The 16,439-nt window shown below is 35.5% G+C and overlaps 1 long non-coding RNA gene across 1 annotated transcript in view; it reads right to left on the bottom strand.

The window, feature by feature from the left end:
* Nucleotides 1-309: 309 nt before the first annotated feature.
* Nucleotides 310-16,439, bottom strand: part of LOC148945972 (uncharacterized) — a 42,290-nt gene continuing 26,160 nt past the window's right edge. Inside the window, exons 2-3 of the long non-coding RNA XR_016142499.1 lie at nucleotides 3,865-4,058; nucleotides 310-372 (exon numbers count right to left, since the gene is read on the bottom strand). This is a non-coding gene — a long non-coding RNA (uncharacterized LOC148945972). The remainder of the gene's footprint in view (nucleotides 373-3,864; nucleotides 4,059-16,439) is intronic.

The following is a 16,439-nucleotide window of genomic DNA, read 5'->3' on the forward strand; positions in this document are numbered from 1 at the left end:
ACGAATGTTCTTTTTTTTCTTCTTTGTTGACTCTGGTCATGGCTGAGCAGAAGAGCTTGGATGAGCAGTAATTCGTTTATCGAAGGGGTGAGCAAAAAAGATAATCTATTACAAAAATATAAAGGGTTCTATTTCTTTTAAAGTGTGAAGAGGGGAGAGAAAGAAGCCTAAAAATTTTACTGATAATTTAATGAATTTAAGATTGAGAACCCTTGCTATTTATTTAAATTTTACAATTAGAAGAAGTCTGTTCTGTTGCAACGACTTTTTATGTAAAAATGAACGCCATTGCACAAAAAGACGGCAACAATATACAGGCTTCCACAGAGTTCGTTACGAATTACAGCTCAGCTCTTTTCAAAATTCAGTAACCTAGAATAGAAAAAGGACGTCAATCGATTGACGATAAAGACACGTAAGGAAGTGATTAAAAAAGATAACAAAGAACAGTGCTAAAACTTTAAAAAGAACCAAATTTATATTTTGAGTTATTCTTTATGACTGGTTACCTGTAATTAAACTATTTTCTTCACAAAAGAGTATCAAACAAACATAAAGAATAGCCGCCATAATATAACTTTACATTCTATATATAACTGTTTTTGTAGAAAAAATCACGACTCTTTGTTCCTTTCAGTTTTGGGCTATCTTAAAAGTTTGTAAAACCTTTAATCTTCCAATTTTCTGGGATTTAAATCTTCCAGTTTGAATCTTCCGGGGATGGATTTTCTACGAAAAAATCTCCCCACTCCCCAAAGTTTCTGCAGGTGAACTTTTCAGGGGAAATATTACAAGTGACGAATTTATCAGAATTTTTATAAAAAATATAGTTTATTTGTCTCACGTTCTCGTTGTTGACCCTATTTTACATATTATGACGCTTTGGGGGAACTGTCAGGGGGAAGTTTTCAGCAGAGTTGGAATTCTCTTGGGGATCTTAATGGAAAGATTTTACACGGGAGAAATTTTCCAAGGGGAATTATCACCAGGAGGAGTTCTCCATGGGAAATTTCTGCACGAGAAACTTTGGGAGAGGGATACTCTCCATTGACCTTAATGCGGATAAGAAATAAAATGAAAACAAGGTTTTCTTCAAATAAAAGTATGCTAAGGAGTATTTTTCAGGCAGAATCATAAGAAAAAAAAAATCTTGGAAGAAGTCACAACAGGGATTAAATTATCCGGGGATGATTTCCTGGCAGAAAAACTTTCCATGGGAGGAACTTTATTGCGGAATCATTGTGGATTTTCCACAGAGGGGAGAGGGGGGTGGATTTCCTGGGATTATCTGAAAAGCGATTGCAAATAAATGAACAACTATTTTTTCCTACTGAAAGTAAGGAGCGACATTAAAACTTAAAACAAACAGAAATTCTTCAGTATATGACGGGGTCCGCCCCTTCCTCCATAGTCCCCTCTCTACGCTAATGTAAAACCTTTTGTCTCATTTCTTTAGGAGTGATTCTTGAAACACAAACTTGTCCAATCAAGTTTTCAGATTGTCATTTTATTCAGCATATTTGAAAGTTCCAGAAATTATGTTTCTTATAAATTACCCCCTTCTAAGTTTTCAGGGCATGGGCTTCGAGTTATACTAGTTCCCCATTATTAAGGTACTGGATGTTTATGAAAGGAGTGGTTGTATAAACTCTGGAGAGGGATAAAATTGGAAATCAAAAGTTCTAGTGCCATTTTTAAGAGTCAGAAATGGCCAAAGGGCAACTAGATAGTCTCTCCACAACCCATTCTCTTTTCCCTAGAAGAATCCAACATAAATTTTGAGATAATGTTTTTGTTTATAATGGTCCAAAGAGCCTTTAACGCTGTCTTGACGGTTGACCCGACCCCTCAGAGCCCTGGGATTGATTGGATATTATAACTTATAGTGCCCTTTATAAAATTCAAACGTGATGAGGGCAGTCTCTGCCCCCTCCCCCCTGACGTGCCTATTTCTAAAAACAAACATCCGAAACCCTGGAACAAAAGTCCTATTATCCTGTATTAAATTCAGAAGTGGTTGGAGGGGTCTAGCCACCCTCCCCCTATGTCTCCTGTTTCCTATATGTACCCGAAAGGAATTTTGAAATAATCATTCTGTAAAAAAAAGGGTCCAAAGAACCTATATCAAAGCCTACGGGGTAGAAACAACCTCCAGTGTCCTGGGAGAGGGGTTGCAAGTTATGCCCCAGGGGCATGTGGTTTTTATTCAATGGGTGGTTTATAAACTTCAGATGGGACTCATTTCATTTGAGTTGAAATCTCCTATTTCCCTTCTAAGATCCAATAGTGATTTGAGGACAACTAGCCTGCCCCCCACCCCTTTTCTTGAAAACTGCTATTTTGTTCAAAATAACACAGAGAACTTAAAACAATCCGGAAATAAATTCAGCAGACATAAATTCCTATATTGATTAAAACTATAACACAATCTTCCAAGGTTATACAATCCAACCCTTCAGCCTTCAACCATTTCTTTTAATTTGCATGCCAACCCAAGCATAAGGAAATGAAATTTTTCTTAATAGAAAAATAGCGTTTTTTTTCTGCAAACCATTGTTTGGCAGACAAACACAGGCTAGGCATCCTTGATATACCTTAATCATAAGCAAAAGGGTACTTTGGGGTCCAATTTTAAGCAGTTTGATTTATAAAATAAAAATTTTCAGTTTGATTTCTCAGGCTTTGTATTTGTTATGTTTATCTTTATGTGCACAAATAAATGAAACAATAGTAAATAAATACGGGTAAAGTGTTTAAGTAGGTAAGCTAAAAGTTTTTAGCACTAATAGATAAAACTAAAGTGAAAAATCTATCATTCTTGACCCATATAATATAACGATAGAACCTTGATTACGCGGAAAATTGTTAAACACCAATTTTGTAAAAAAAAAAAAAAAAAGATCTCCTAAATTTGTGATTAACGTAGGTTTTACTGTATTATAGTGAACTATGTGAATTCAACCCTTCCACATTAAAAAAATGATTTTTTACTTCCTAATTTAGAAATACTAGTCACAAAAATTTGATTTTTTTTTTTAGTGTTTATCGTTTTTTTTTTAACAAACACAAAACAATGGCACATGCTTCTAAACTTTAACTTAAAGCATATTCTTTAAACTTTATTAATTAGGGAAAGGATTTGACAAGAGATAGACCAGTAAAAAAATCCAAATTGTTTTTAGAGGACAAATTATGTCATGAGAGGATGTTTTTATTTTTATAGGTCCATGCGCTCATGAAGGGAAGAGGTTTTTAAAATCCCCCTTCCCCCCAAACTCAAAATTTTCTAAAACTCTACTTTCGAAGCTTTTTAAATATTTCTAAAGCACTAATTGATAGACGGCTACAAACATCAGAATCGACTTTAGAGGACAAGTTATGTCATGGAGAGATGTTTTTGAAATCCCCCTTCCCCCCAAACTCAAAATTTTCGAAAATTCTACTCTAAAAGCTTTTTAAATATTTCCAAAGCACTAACAGATAGCGCGCTAAAAACATCAGACTCGCCTTTAGAGGCCAAATTAATTCTACAATAATTCCCCCTTCCCCCCAAACTCAAATTTTTTTGAAATCCCCCTTCGCGCCAAACGCGCCAAAATGTTATGGGAAGATGTTTTTGAAATCACTCTTCCCCCCAAACTCAAAATTTTCCAAAATTTTACTTTAGAAGCTTTTTTAAATATTTCTAAAGCACTAATACATAGATCGCTACAAACATCAGAATCAACTTTAGAGAACAAATTATGTTATGGGAAGATGTTCTTGAAATCCCCCTTCCCCCCAAACTCAAAACTTTCTTTTTCCAAAATTTCCCCCCAAACTCAAAACAGTAATTTAGTCTAAAAACAGCATTAACTGAATTACTCATATTCTTTTTTCTTCTTGTGTAAATCTGCGATTCGTAGCTGATGACGAGTAATTGCAGACTGCTTCTCGTGGAACACGTTTGCTGCTTCAAAGCCCTGCTTGTTACGCGCAATTGCCTCTTCGTAAACCGATATCTCCGTGTTGTGGAACATGACTTCATCATCCAGGAGCAAAATATAATCATCGGGTTGCTAGAAAAGAATAATCAAAGGAGGCCTTTTTTTTATAAAATACTAACAAACATACTAAACTAAACAGCAGTGGTGATTCCTCGTTTGCGCGGGGGAAGGGCATCTAATCCCCCCCTAAGTTTTTCTGACATCCAACATTATAGATGAATAGTAAAGCATCCCCGAAACTGATACAACTTGTCCTCTTTCATATATCGACGTATTGTCATGCTTATTGAATTTTTTAACTCATGAATAGGCTCGAATCTATTGTAAATTTAAGCAGTGATTTGAGAAAGGCTTATGAAAACATTAATGTTTGCGGCCAACATTAATCGACCGGCGGCACGCCGCCGACATCTTACCGTCGGCGCGGCGTGGCGCTCTGTTTTTGGCCCCGCCGCCGGTCTTCCCTCATTGGCGCGGTTCCGGGGTCTACTTTGCACCCCTTTACTATTACCCTCAATTTTTTTTCAAGGAACACTAAGCTGTTGAACGTTATTTCGCGTGTTTGTTTGAACCATACAGTGACCTATTAATTATTAAATAAATTAATTTTTCAATGTAAAGCTGAGACGGTATCCTAGCAAGGTGGTATCCAGAGAGGGGTGGGGTGGGGTCCGGAGGTATTACATTTAAATGATAATATCTCGATTTTTTTATAATGAAAGCAGGGATTCAAAAAAGTTATTTTTTAAATTTAAAGCAGAGACGGCATCCTATCAAGGTGGCATCCAGAGGGGAGGGGGGGGGGTTGGAAGCTATCATATTTAAATGATAATACCTCGATTTTTTTTTTTTGAAAGCAGGGATGCCAATTAATTAATTTTTTTTATTTAAAGCAGAGGCAGTATCCTATCAAGATGATGGTATCCAGAGGGGGGGGGGCATAGGGAGTTATTATATTAAAGTGATAGTACCTTGATTTTTTTTTTACTGAAAGCAGGGATGCCAAAAAGTTTTTTTTTTTAATTTAAGTAGAGACGGTATTCTATTAAGGTGGTATCCAGAGGGGGGAGGGGGAGGGGGGTAGGTAGATGTTATAGCTAAACGATATCACGTCAAATTTATTTGTTTTTTAAAGCAGAGATGCCAAAAAGTTAATCATTTTTTTAAATTTAAAGCAGAGAAGGTACCTTATCAAGGTGCATGGTATCCAGGGGGGAGGCGGTTAGGGAAGTATTATATTTAAATGATAATATCTCGAATTTTCTATTGAAAGCAGGGATGACAAATTTTTTTTATTTATTTCAAAGCAGAGACGGTATCCAGAGGGGGGGGGGCATAGGGAGTTATTATATAAGTGATAGTACCTTGATTTTTTTTTTGAAAGCAGGGATGCCAAAAAGCAATTTTTTAATTTAAAGTAGGGACGGTATCCAGAGGTGGGGGGCATAGGGAGTTATTATATTTAAGTGATAGTACTTTGATTTTTTTTATTGAAAGCAGGGATGCCAATTTTTTTTTTTTTTTTTAAATTTAAAGCAGAGACGGTATCCTATCAAGGTGGTGTCCAGGGGGGGGGGTAGGGAATTATTATATTCAAATAATAATATCTTGAATTTTCTTACTGAAAGCAGCCTCAGTCCACACAAAGTGGATAAGTTGATTTTTATTCACGACAATTATAGCCACATCTCGCAGTTAGAATAGACTTCCAAGTTTGACTGAAGGAACTTTTTCGACCAGTTGACCCCTAGATTTTTTGTCCCTCCACACTACTTTGAAAAATACCTTTTTTTACACTTCTTCTTCTAATTCACAGCAGGCGGGCTATTCAGTTGGTACTATTTAGCCCTCTTCTTTTTGCTTCACTCTGTGGGCTACAGAGCTACTGGCTTGGTTGTCTCTTATTTATTAGATATTCTCAGATATTTTTCAGTAGATCTTTTGTCTCAAGGAGTTCAAATATAAGATGACAGATGTTGATTTCTATGGTCTGTGTGCAGGTATAGTTGGCTAGGCTCTTGGCTGATAGTGAGATTTTGTGGTGTTTGAAGTATTTTAAGTTTACAAAGCAAGGTATGTTGTGCAGACGTCAGCATATTACATTCAAATAGGCAATGGTCAATTGTTTCATTATTCATATTACAATGCCTGCAAAGAGGGGACAGGGGAAATGAACAACTTGAATTAGAAAGCTGATATGAGAATGCAAGGAAATTTAGTCCATTTGTTCCAGAACGAATTCTATGATAAATTTTTAGAAAGATACTTATTGGGAAAGGGGGAAAGGATAGGATTAATCTTATTAAAATTAATATCTGATAGCCTCCATCGGTAAATATCTCTAATTGGGATTGGTCTCCCACTTGGCTGGTCAATATTTATAGCATTTTTTGCTATTTCATCAACCTGATGATTACCAGTTCTGCCAGAGTGGCTAGGAATGTACTGAAAATAACTTTTTATGCCACTTCAAGCAAGATTATCAATAATACTGAGACAATGATAAGTGCCAATGTCCAACTTATATTGAGGAGCTGAGGCCAGCAACTCAAGGCTTGATAAAGGGTCGGAATAGATGATAATATTATTCGAATGTGCAATCAAAGGTTGGTTTTGCTTAAGGTGTTCTAATTCCATGATTATGGCATTTAACTCAGCAGACATTATAGATAAATTATTAAATAATCTCTCACCCATTGCAATTTTCAGGTGAGGAAGGAAAACACCACTTGCAACCTTCTCATTCATTTTTGACCCATCAACAAATATTTGGAAATGATTTTTATAAGTAATTGTATTAAGTTCTGCAAATTTTTTCTGGACAAAAGTAATGGGGGTTAAATCTTTATTCCAATTTGAAAATTCAGTATTTATTATGGGAAATGACCAATTCCATGGAGGGGATTGGGGGAAAGTAGGTGCAATAGACTTTGCTGGTGCAGGGAACTTCTTTTGAATATTGGCATACTCATCTGCAATACCTCTATACATGGCTGGATTTCTTAACCAATTATGTAGTGTGTGTGAGCTATTTGATTCAATTTCTGTAAGATGTTATATCAAGAGAAAGCTACGTCTCTCCATTATTGTTGTTAATCCACTCTCCATAAGCAGAAACTTGGTGCTTGTTGGTTTCCTAAGACCAAATATGAGACGTATTATATCATTTTGTATGTTTTCAATTTTTTGCATCTGGGTCTTTGCACATGCACCATAGACGAGGAGCCCATAGTCAATATGGGGTCTTATATGTGATTTATAAAACTGGAGTAAGGTTTTCTCATTACAACCCCAGGGTGTAGAAAGAAGTCTTTTTAGTATATTTGCTTTTCTATAACATTTTTTTATTGTTTGAAATGTGGAGGTGGAAATTAAGTTTTTGGTCAAGCATGAGACCTAGGTAATTAATATGATTATCTTCTGGAATAGTTGTTTTATTTAGAGTTAGTTTTGCATTAACATGGTTTCGCTTTCGGTGAAATTGGATTATTTTTGACTTGTTGGGTGCAATGGGTAAATCTGAATGTTGAGAGAATTTTTCTAACTGGAAAAGTGACTTTTGCAGATTTGACTGTGCTATCTGAAAGGTGTTGCCAGATGACCATAGCACCAGATCATCAGCATATTGTAGATTCGTGTGGGGTAGGTTCATGTCCCAGAGATATAGGGCAAATAGGAGGCAACTGAGGACTGCTCCCTGAGGTAGGCCTTTGGATATTGTCTTTTGGGTTGAAGAGGCTGAACCAACACAAACAATGAAACTTCGCACTTCTATGAAGGATTTAATAAAGATACTAGCTTAGGTGGTACTCCAAGGTTTGCAAGTTTATTTAAAAGGATTTGGTGGTTCACATTGTCATATGCCCCTTCAAAATCTAGAAAAGCTGCCACTAGGATTTTATTTTTTGAGAAAGATTCATTAATTGCATTTTTTAGCAAAATGAAAGCATCTGTTGAGGAGTGGTATTTCCTGAATCCAGTTTGAGTGTGTGGGATCATATTATTTTTTTCAACAAACCAGAGGAGTCTGTGATAAATCATTTTTTCCATTATTTTCCCCATCACAGGTGTAATCATTATGGGCCTATAAGACTCAGGGTTATCTTTTGGTTTATTTTTCTTTAGGATTGGTAGGAGGGACGAACATTTCCATATATTGGGGAACATAGAGGATGCCCAAGCGTGATTACAACAATTTAGCAGTTCTTGTTTGTATGAAGGTGTGAGATTCTTTATCCATGTAGGGTGTATATTGTCATAGCTGCTGCTAGTTTTGGTCCTACTATGATGTATTGCATTATTCAATTCCTGGATTGAAAATGGGTTAGATATGTACTCGGATCCTGGGCGTGGTTGGTAACTTGGGTTCATAGAAATTGTGGACAGTTTGCTTTGATTATTTGATGTTAGCTTATTAACAAAAAGAGTTGCAAATAGGTTAGCCTTTTCATTATCATTGTCATAATGGGTATTATTATGTATAAGCTCATACAGGAGTGGGTTGGGGGTAGTCTTTTTTCCCACAGATGTGGCTTATGACTTTATGTATAATTGGCTCATGCGTATCTCTGGAGAGATTATTTGCAAAATTATTCCAGTATTTATATTTAGCATCTATTTGTCCTTTTTAGATTAGATTCTGCTTGTAATTTTTTTTATATATGTAGTAGATGTTGGTTTTTTTTATAAATTCTGTCCAAGCTGCCTTTTTTATCCTCCATTTATTTTGGCACTTATTTGTCCACCATGCTTTAGGAATTTGTTAAGGGACTATTCTCTTAGGTGCTGTCTTGGGGATAGCATGATTAGCTGTATTTATTAGTAAAGATGTCAAGGCTTCAGCATGTGTGTCAACTGTTGTGTTAGAAATGCATGAACTTTGGGTGAAACTTGTAATTTCATCATTTAGCTTATTTTGGAACATAGACCAATTTGCTTTAGTGCTAATATATTTGGAGGTATGAGATGAAGTTTCAGCAGGTTCATTTAGGGAGCAAACTAAAGCAATGATGTCTGTACATAGACCATAAATTCTAGTTATGTAAATTTTGTTAATAAAATGTAATGACACAAGTTGTAGGTCAATTGTGGAGACTTTACCACTTTTGAGGTTGAAATGTTTATTCAGGTTTTTAGGTTTAGCAACAGCTAATTCATCATTATTTGAAGTCATATGCTCAATAAATTTATCAGTTTTATTTGCTGATTTATTCCCCCACAAAAGGCGGTGGGCATTGAAATCACCACAAATAATGACATTATTTAACATATTAGAATTAGTTACACAATTAATGAAATCCTTGGCATCTGTAGTTTAACCATTGGGGCTATAAAAGCTTATTATGAAGGTTTTTAAATTATTCATCCAAACACTGATACCAATTACATCAGCATCATTTTCAAAATCTGGAAAATTGATTCCACAAAATTTTATATTATTATTGACTAATAAAGCTACCCCACCTCCTTTTCTCTCTGAAGATCTATCCTTTCTCAGGATTGTATATCCCAGAGACTTAATTTGTTGATTTTTGGTTGAATTAGTTCCCTGGAGGCAAGCAATATTAATCGAATTATTATTCATAAATGATATTAGTTCATTTAGCTTATTTTCTGTGAGTGATATTACACTCCATTGGAGTATTGATAAATGTTGTGTAGTTGATTTATTCTTCATATGACTGTGTATCAATTTTCAGCTTTGTTAAAAGTAAAGCAAGATCTTTTTTTGCTTGAATGAGCATATCATCTGGGATGTAGATTTTTGCCAATTCTGCAATAATTTTTGTTTTCTGTAGTTGATGTATGTTCTGAACTGCATTACAATTTAGAATGAATAAGCATATATTTGGGGACTGCATTTTTGGTTGTGCATCCTGTTTGTTGGTTAAGGGATTGATTCCTGGTAGTGTTTGTGGGTTGTTTCTTCTTGGGAGGGAGGGCCAGGCTGACCTCATCCTACCGGACAAGAAGGCTTGTTGGCTTGGTGATTCCTTCTGATAGGGATTTGAGCTAGGGGGCTTAGATGGTGTTTTATACGGGGTGCTTGATGCATTGGGGGCATTTGACTTGGGGGGTTTGGTTGGTTTCATTACAGGCTTTATTTGGTATTGTTGGGCCGCATTTGCTTCCATTGCTGCAAAGGGGTATGGGATGGCCTTTTCTGTTGATATTTGGAGTGTTAGAGCTCTTTTCTTGTATGCAGGGCATAATGATTTATTTGTAGATTCATGTGGGCCTTTGCAATTGATGCATGTAGGCTGAGTGTTGTTGCAAGTTGTCAGCTCTTTAGGATGGAAAGCTTTACAATTACTACACTCTCGGAGAATTTCATTACATTTGTTTGTTGTGTGTCCCAGTTTGAAACACTTCTGACACTGGATAGGCTTAGGTTTGTATTCCTTGTGTGGTTTGATTTGCCCAAATAGGAATAATTTTTCTGGGATATCAATTTTATCCTTCGGTGTGAAGGATCTACTAGTTTTTAGGCCATTGGAGTTAGGTTTTCCAAGTTGGATAACATCCCCAACTGGGATTGTGTTTCCAGCCCTATCTGAGAGCCCTTCTTTTAACTCCTGAGTAGATATCTCTGGGGGAACATTATAAACTACTATTTTTGTTGGTGATTGTTTTGGGTTCCAATTAGATGCAATAATTGGGGTATTCAGAAGGGATTTTAGGTTAATTATTGTATATGCTGATTTCTGATCTTCTACAGCTATTATTAGAGATCCATCACGGTTAATATAAAGAGAGAACATTGATTTTATCAATTTAAAAATTGCAACTCTTATTGCAGTGATCATTTGTATTTCAAAGTTGGTAGTGGAATTAATTTTAAGGTAAATACACATACTAAAATTTGGACTTTCATTACCAGCTTACCCGTCACGCGTTGCCATGATCTTAAAAGAAAGGAAATTCAATGAGAATACCCTTAAGGAAAATTTCTAAACGTTCACTATCTTAGTTAAAAGTTTTAAAGTCATAATGTTTTCATTTTAGTTTAAGTATAATTGAGAAACAAATTCGAATCATACAAGATTATGTTGAATTGCTATGCATGCTCTTCTAGGTTAGAAAAGCTTGAGTGCAGGAGAATTACAATGCCTCTGTTTTTCAAAAAATGTAGCACTAAACCCTCACATAAAAAAAATTACTCCCAATCCAGTGGCAGTTCTGCTATCTCTTGCACCTGGGCCAAAATCCTGATTAGTGATCCCCTCCTGTCCAAATTTTAACAAAAAATTCCTTCATTAACAAAGATATTTTCAATTTATTATTTAATTAAAATTTAAGAAGCTTTTGGTGCTGTTTCTATTATCTCATCTAAGAATGGCTCTCAATATCAAATAGACTATATCTAGTCTTTATAAATATAGAAGTCAATATGCTGAAAAGATTAAAAAAAAGAAAATGAGTAGAATGTATAAATAAAATAAATCAAAAATGAATATACAGGGTAGAAGTTTGTAAGAGATGATATAAAAAATTTGGAGAAGATATTTTTTTCTTTTTTTGTAAAGCAGGGGACAATAGAAAAAACAACAAGAAAAAGAAAGAAGTTCATAAACCTACATAGGGCTGACTACTTAATTAAGTTCAAAGCTGCAAGGAACAGAGTTTGAGTACTGTCCAGAAAATTGATAGATAATTACAAGGAGGCCATTATGGCAACCTCAAAAATTAACCCCAAGAAGTTCTGGAAATATGACTTGTAGGCACATGGTTACTGACCTAATTTGTAATGGAATCCAGTCAAATGATCTTCAAAAATTGCTGATGCCTTTAATCACCTGTTTACATCAGTTTTCATACCTGCGGACTCTGCCCCTGACCAAATCTACCACACTTTGTAATTAACACTCAAGTGTATCCAATAATAATGGATAAGGCTTAAGCTTGAATCTGAGCTTAAAAAGCTTAATCCAAAGAAGTCTCTTGGGCAAGATGCCATTCATCCACAACTCAAAGGAAGCTCATACTCAATTAGCACTGCCACTCTCAACGCTCTTCCAAAAGTCTATTGATGGCAGTCATACCATTGGCCTGGAAAGTTGCCCATATCTTGCCAATATATAAATAAAGATATATTTGAACCTGCCCAGTCAACTAGTACCAGGGGTAATTCAGCAAAGCTGTTCTGCAAGTTTGCCAAGACAAGAAAAAGAAACAATTTTTTCTACAATTAAATCATAAATCTGTGGAATGGCCTAAACAAGTTGATGGTGGGATCTACAACAATTGATTGCTTCAAATCAAATCTGAACAAGGACAGGGCAACAAAACCATGGCTCTTTCAATGGGACACATATCCCACTGTCCAATAATCACTAACTAGCATACACTGGATTTGTCCATATTGCTAGCAAATGCAATTCAAGGTAAGTTTTCAAGGAAAATAGACTTTACAATTAGTATAGGAAATTATTAAAATAAGCTTTGTGCAATAGGCTAAATGTGCAATAGGCAAAACAAGAGGAAATTAAGGAGTTGGGAATAGAAGCAGAACAAATAATACTACTAAGGTTAGTGAAGCTGCCCACCCGATCAAACTTTTCATTATCCAACGTCACCTTTTCATCTTCACTTATTCCTTGCCTTAGTGACTTAGTCTTCCTAACATTAATTTTCAAACCTATTCTAGCACCCTGAACTTGCAAAACCTCTAAAAATTCATTCATTTTGCTCACACTTTCATCCAGGATGCTTAAATCATCAGCATAATCCAAGTACAGGAGACTTTTTCCTCCCGATTTGATTCCGTGGTCTCCCATTGCCTTTCCTGTGCTCCTTAAAACAAAGTTCATCAAAATAATTCATATAAAGGGGGATAGAACACAACCCTGTTTAACTTCTGATTTAATAAAAAACCAGCTGCTAACCTCATTTTCAACCTTAACCGGTAGCATTATTTCCCTATAATGCATAAGTACCCAAAAATTTACTTATGTTTTGTCAACATTCTTGATCTACATTACATACCATATTACCTTTCAGTTTCAGGGGATATTTGTTTGCATGTGCTTTTACTGTTTACTCTGAATAAATGTCAAAGTATGTTTCCAAAAGCAGTGCCTGTCATCATCTCTGGAAAAACTTTGTTTTTGTTATTCATCCCCCCCCCCCCTCCCCCTTAACCATAAATGATGATAATGGGTTTCAAGAGGTCCTCTCAAGAAGCTCTTAAAAAAGGAAAAAAAAAATATCCCCAATCAAAAGCATTTCCCCTCTCCCTGCCCAAGATCCTCCCTCCAAAAACTTAGGAATTTACCTTAAAATTACTCCCACTACCCCCTTTGAAATAAAAATGATCACTGCAATAAGAGTTGCAATTTTTAAATTGCTAAAATCAATGTTCTCTCTTAATATTAACCGTGATGGATCACTGCTAATAGCCGTAGAAGATCAGAAATCAGCAGATACAATAATTAACCTAAAATCCCTTCTGAATACCCCAATTATTGCATATAATTAGAACCCAAAACAATCACCCACAAAAATAGTAGTTTATAATGTTCCTCCAGAGATATCTACTCAGGAGTTAAAAGAAGGGCTCTCAGATAGGGCTGGAAACACATTCCCAGTTGAAGATGTTATCCAACTTGGAAAACCTAACTCCAATGGCCTAAAAACCAGTAGACCCCTCTTATTGATACTTATGGATGAAATTGATGTCCCAGTAAAAATATTCCTATAGATGGGCATCAACTCACACAAAGAATATAAGCATAAGCATATCCAGTGTCAGAAGTGTTCCAAACTGGGACACAGAACATACAAATGTAATGAAATTCTCCGAGCGTGTAGTAATTGTAAAGCTTTCCATCCTAAAGAGCTGACAACTTGCAACAACACTCAGCCTACATGCATCAATTACAAAGGCCCACATGAATCTACATATAAATCATTATGCCCTGCATACAAGAAAAGAGCTCTAACACTCCAAATATCAACAGAAAAGGCCATCCCATACCCCTTTGCAGCAATGGAAGCAAATGATGCAAAACGATAACAAATAAAGCCTGTAATGAAACCACCCAAAACCCCCAAGTCAAATGCCCCCAATGCATCAAGCACCCAATATAAAACACCATCTTCCAAGCCCCCAAGCTAAAATCCCTATCAGAAGGAATCACCAAGCCAACAAGACTCCTTGTCCGGTGAGATGAGGTCAGCCTGGCCCCCCCTCCCAAGAAGAAACAAACCAGAAACACTACCAGGGATCAATCCCTTAAACAACACACAGGATGCACAACCAAAAATGCAATCCCCAAATATATGCTTATTCATTCTAAACTGTAATGCAGTTCAGGCCATGAACATACATCAACTACAGAAAACAAAAATTATTGCAGAATTGGAAAAAATCTACATCCCAGATGATATGCTCATTCAGGCAAAAAAAGATATTGCTTTACTTTTAACAAAGCTGAACGTTGATACACATTCATATGAAGAATAAATCAACAACACAACATTTATCAATACTCCAATGGAATGTAAGATCACTCACAGAAAATAAGCTAAATGAACTAATATCTTTTATGAATAATAATTCCATTAATATTGCTTGCCTCCAGGAAACTCATTTACCCCAAAATCAACAAATTAAGTCTCTGGGATATACTATCCTGAGAAAGGATAGATCTTCAGAGAGAAAAGGAGGTGGAGTAGCTTTATTAGTTAAAAATAATATAAAATTTTGTAGCATCAATTTTCCAGATTTTGCAAATGATGTTGATGTAATTGGTATCAGTGTTTTGCTGAATAATTTAAAAACCTACATAATAAGCTTTTATAACCCTAATGGCCAAACTACAGATGCCAAGGATTTCTTTAATTATATAAATAATTCTAATATGTTAAAAAATATCATTATTTGTGGTGATTTCAATGCCCATAGCATTTTGTGGGGGAATAAACCAGCAAATCAAGCTGGTAAATTCATTGAGCATATGACTTTAAATAATAATGAATTAGCTGTTGCTACCCCTCCAAACCTGAATACATATTTCAACCCCAAAAGTGGCAAATTCTCCACAATTGACCTACAAATTGTGTCATTAAATTTTTTGAAAGAAATTTACATAAATAAAATTGATAGTCTATGTACTGACCACTTTGCTATAGTTTGCTCCCTAAATGAACCTGCTGAAACTTTATCTCATACCTCCAAATATATCAACACTAAAGCAAATTGGTCTATGTTACAAAATAAGCTAAATGATGAAATTACAAGTTTCACCCAAAGTTCATGCATTTCTAACACAACAGTTGACACACATGCTGAAGCCTTGACATCTTTACTAATAAATACATCTAATCATTCTACCCCCATGAAAACACCTAAGAAAACTGTTCCTAAACAAATTCATAAGGAATTGAGGAAAAATGAGTTGAGAGATCAATGGAATATAAAAAAAGGCATCTCGGACAGATTTAATAAAAAAAACATCACCTACTGCATATTTAAAAAAATTACAAGCTTAATCTAATCTAAAAAGGACTATAATAGATGCTATATATAAATATTGGAATAATTTTGCAAATAATCTCTCCAGAGAAACGCATGAGCCAATTATACATAAAGTCATAAGCCACATCTGTAGGAAAAAGACTTCTCACAACCCACTCCTGTATGAGCTTATACATAATAATACCCATTATGACAATGATAATGGAAAAGCTAACCTATTTGCAACTCTTTTTGTTAATAAGCTAACATCAAATAATCAAAGCAAATTGTCCACAATTCCTATGAACCCAAGTTACCAACCACGCCCAGGATCCGAGTATATAACAAATCCATTTTCAATCCAGGAATTGAATAATGCAATACATCATATTAGAACCAAAACTAGCGGCAGCTATGACAATATACACCCTACATGGATAAAGAATCTCACACCTTCATACAAACAATAATTGCTAAATTGTTATAATCACGCTTGGGCATCTTCTAGGTTACCCAATATATGGAAATGTTCGTCCCTCCTACCAATCCTAAAGAAAAATAAACCAAAAGATAACCCTGAGTCTTATGGGCCCATAACGATCACTCCTGTGATGGGGAAAATTATGGAGAAAATGATCTATCACAAACTCCTCTGGTTTGTTGAAAAAAATAATATGATCCCTCACACTCAAACTGGATTCAGGAAACACCACTCCTCAACAGATGCTTTCATTTTGCTAACAAATGCAATAAATGAATCTTTCTCAAAAAATAATGTCCTAGTTGCAGCTTTTCTAGATTTTGGAGGGGTATATGACAATGTGAACCACCAAATCCTTGTAAACAAACTTGCAAACCTTGGAGTACCCCCTACGCTAGTATCTTTTATTAAATCCTTCACAGAAGTGCGAAATTTCATCGTTTGTGTTGGTTCAGCCTCTTCACCCCAAAAGACAATAACCAAAGGCCTACCTCAGGGAGCAGTCCTCAGTTGC

This window comes from Artemia sp. Qi Xiang Cuo, chromosome 12 (genome assembly GCF_049724085.1).
Source record: "Artemia sp. Qi Xiang Cuo chromosome 12, ASM4972408v1, whole genome shotgun sequence".
Taxonomy (NCBI): Eukaryota; Metazoa; Arthropoda; class Branchiopoda; order Anostraca; family Artemiidae; genus Artemia; species Artemia sp. Qi Xiang Cuo.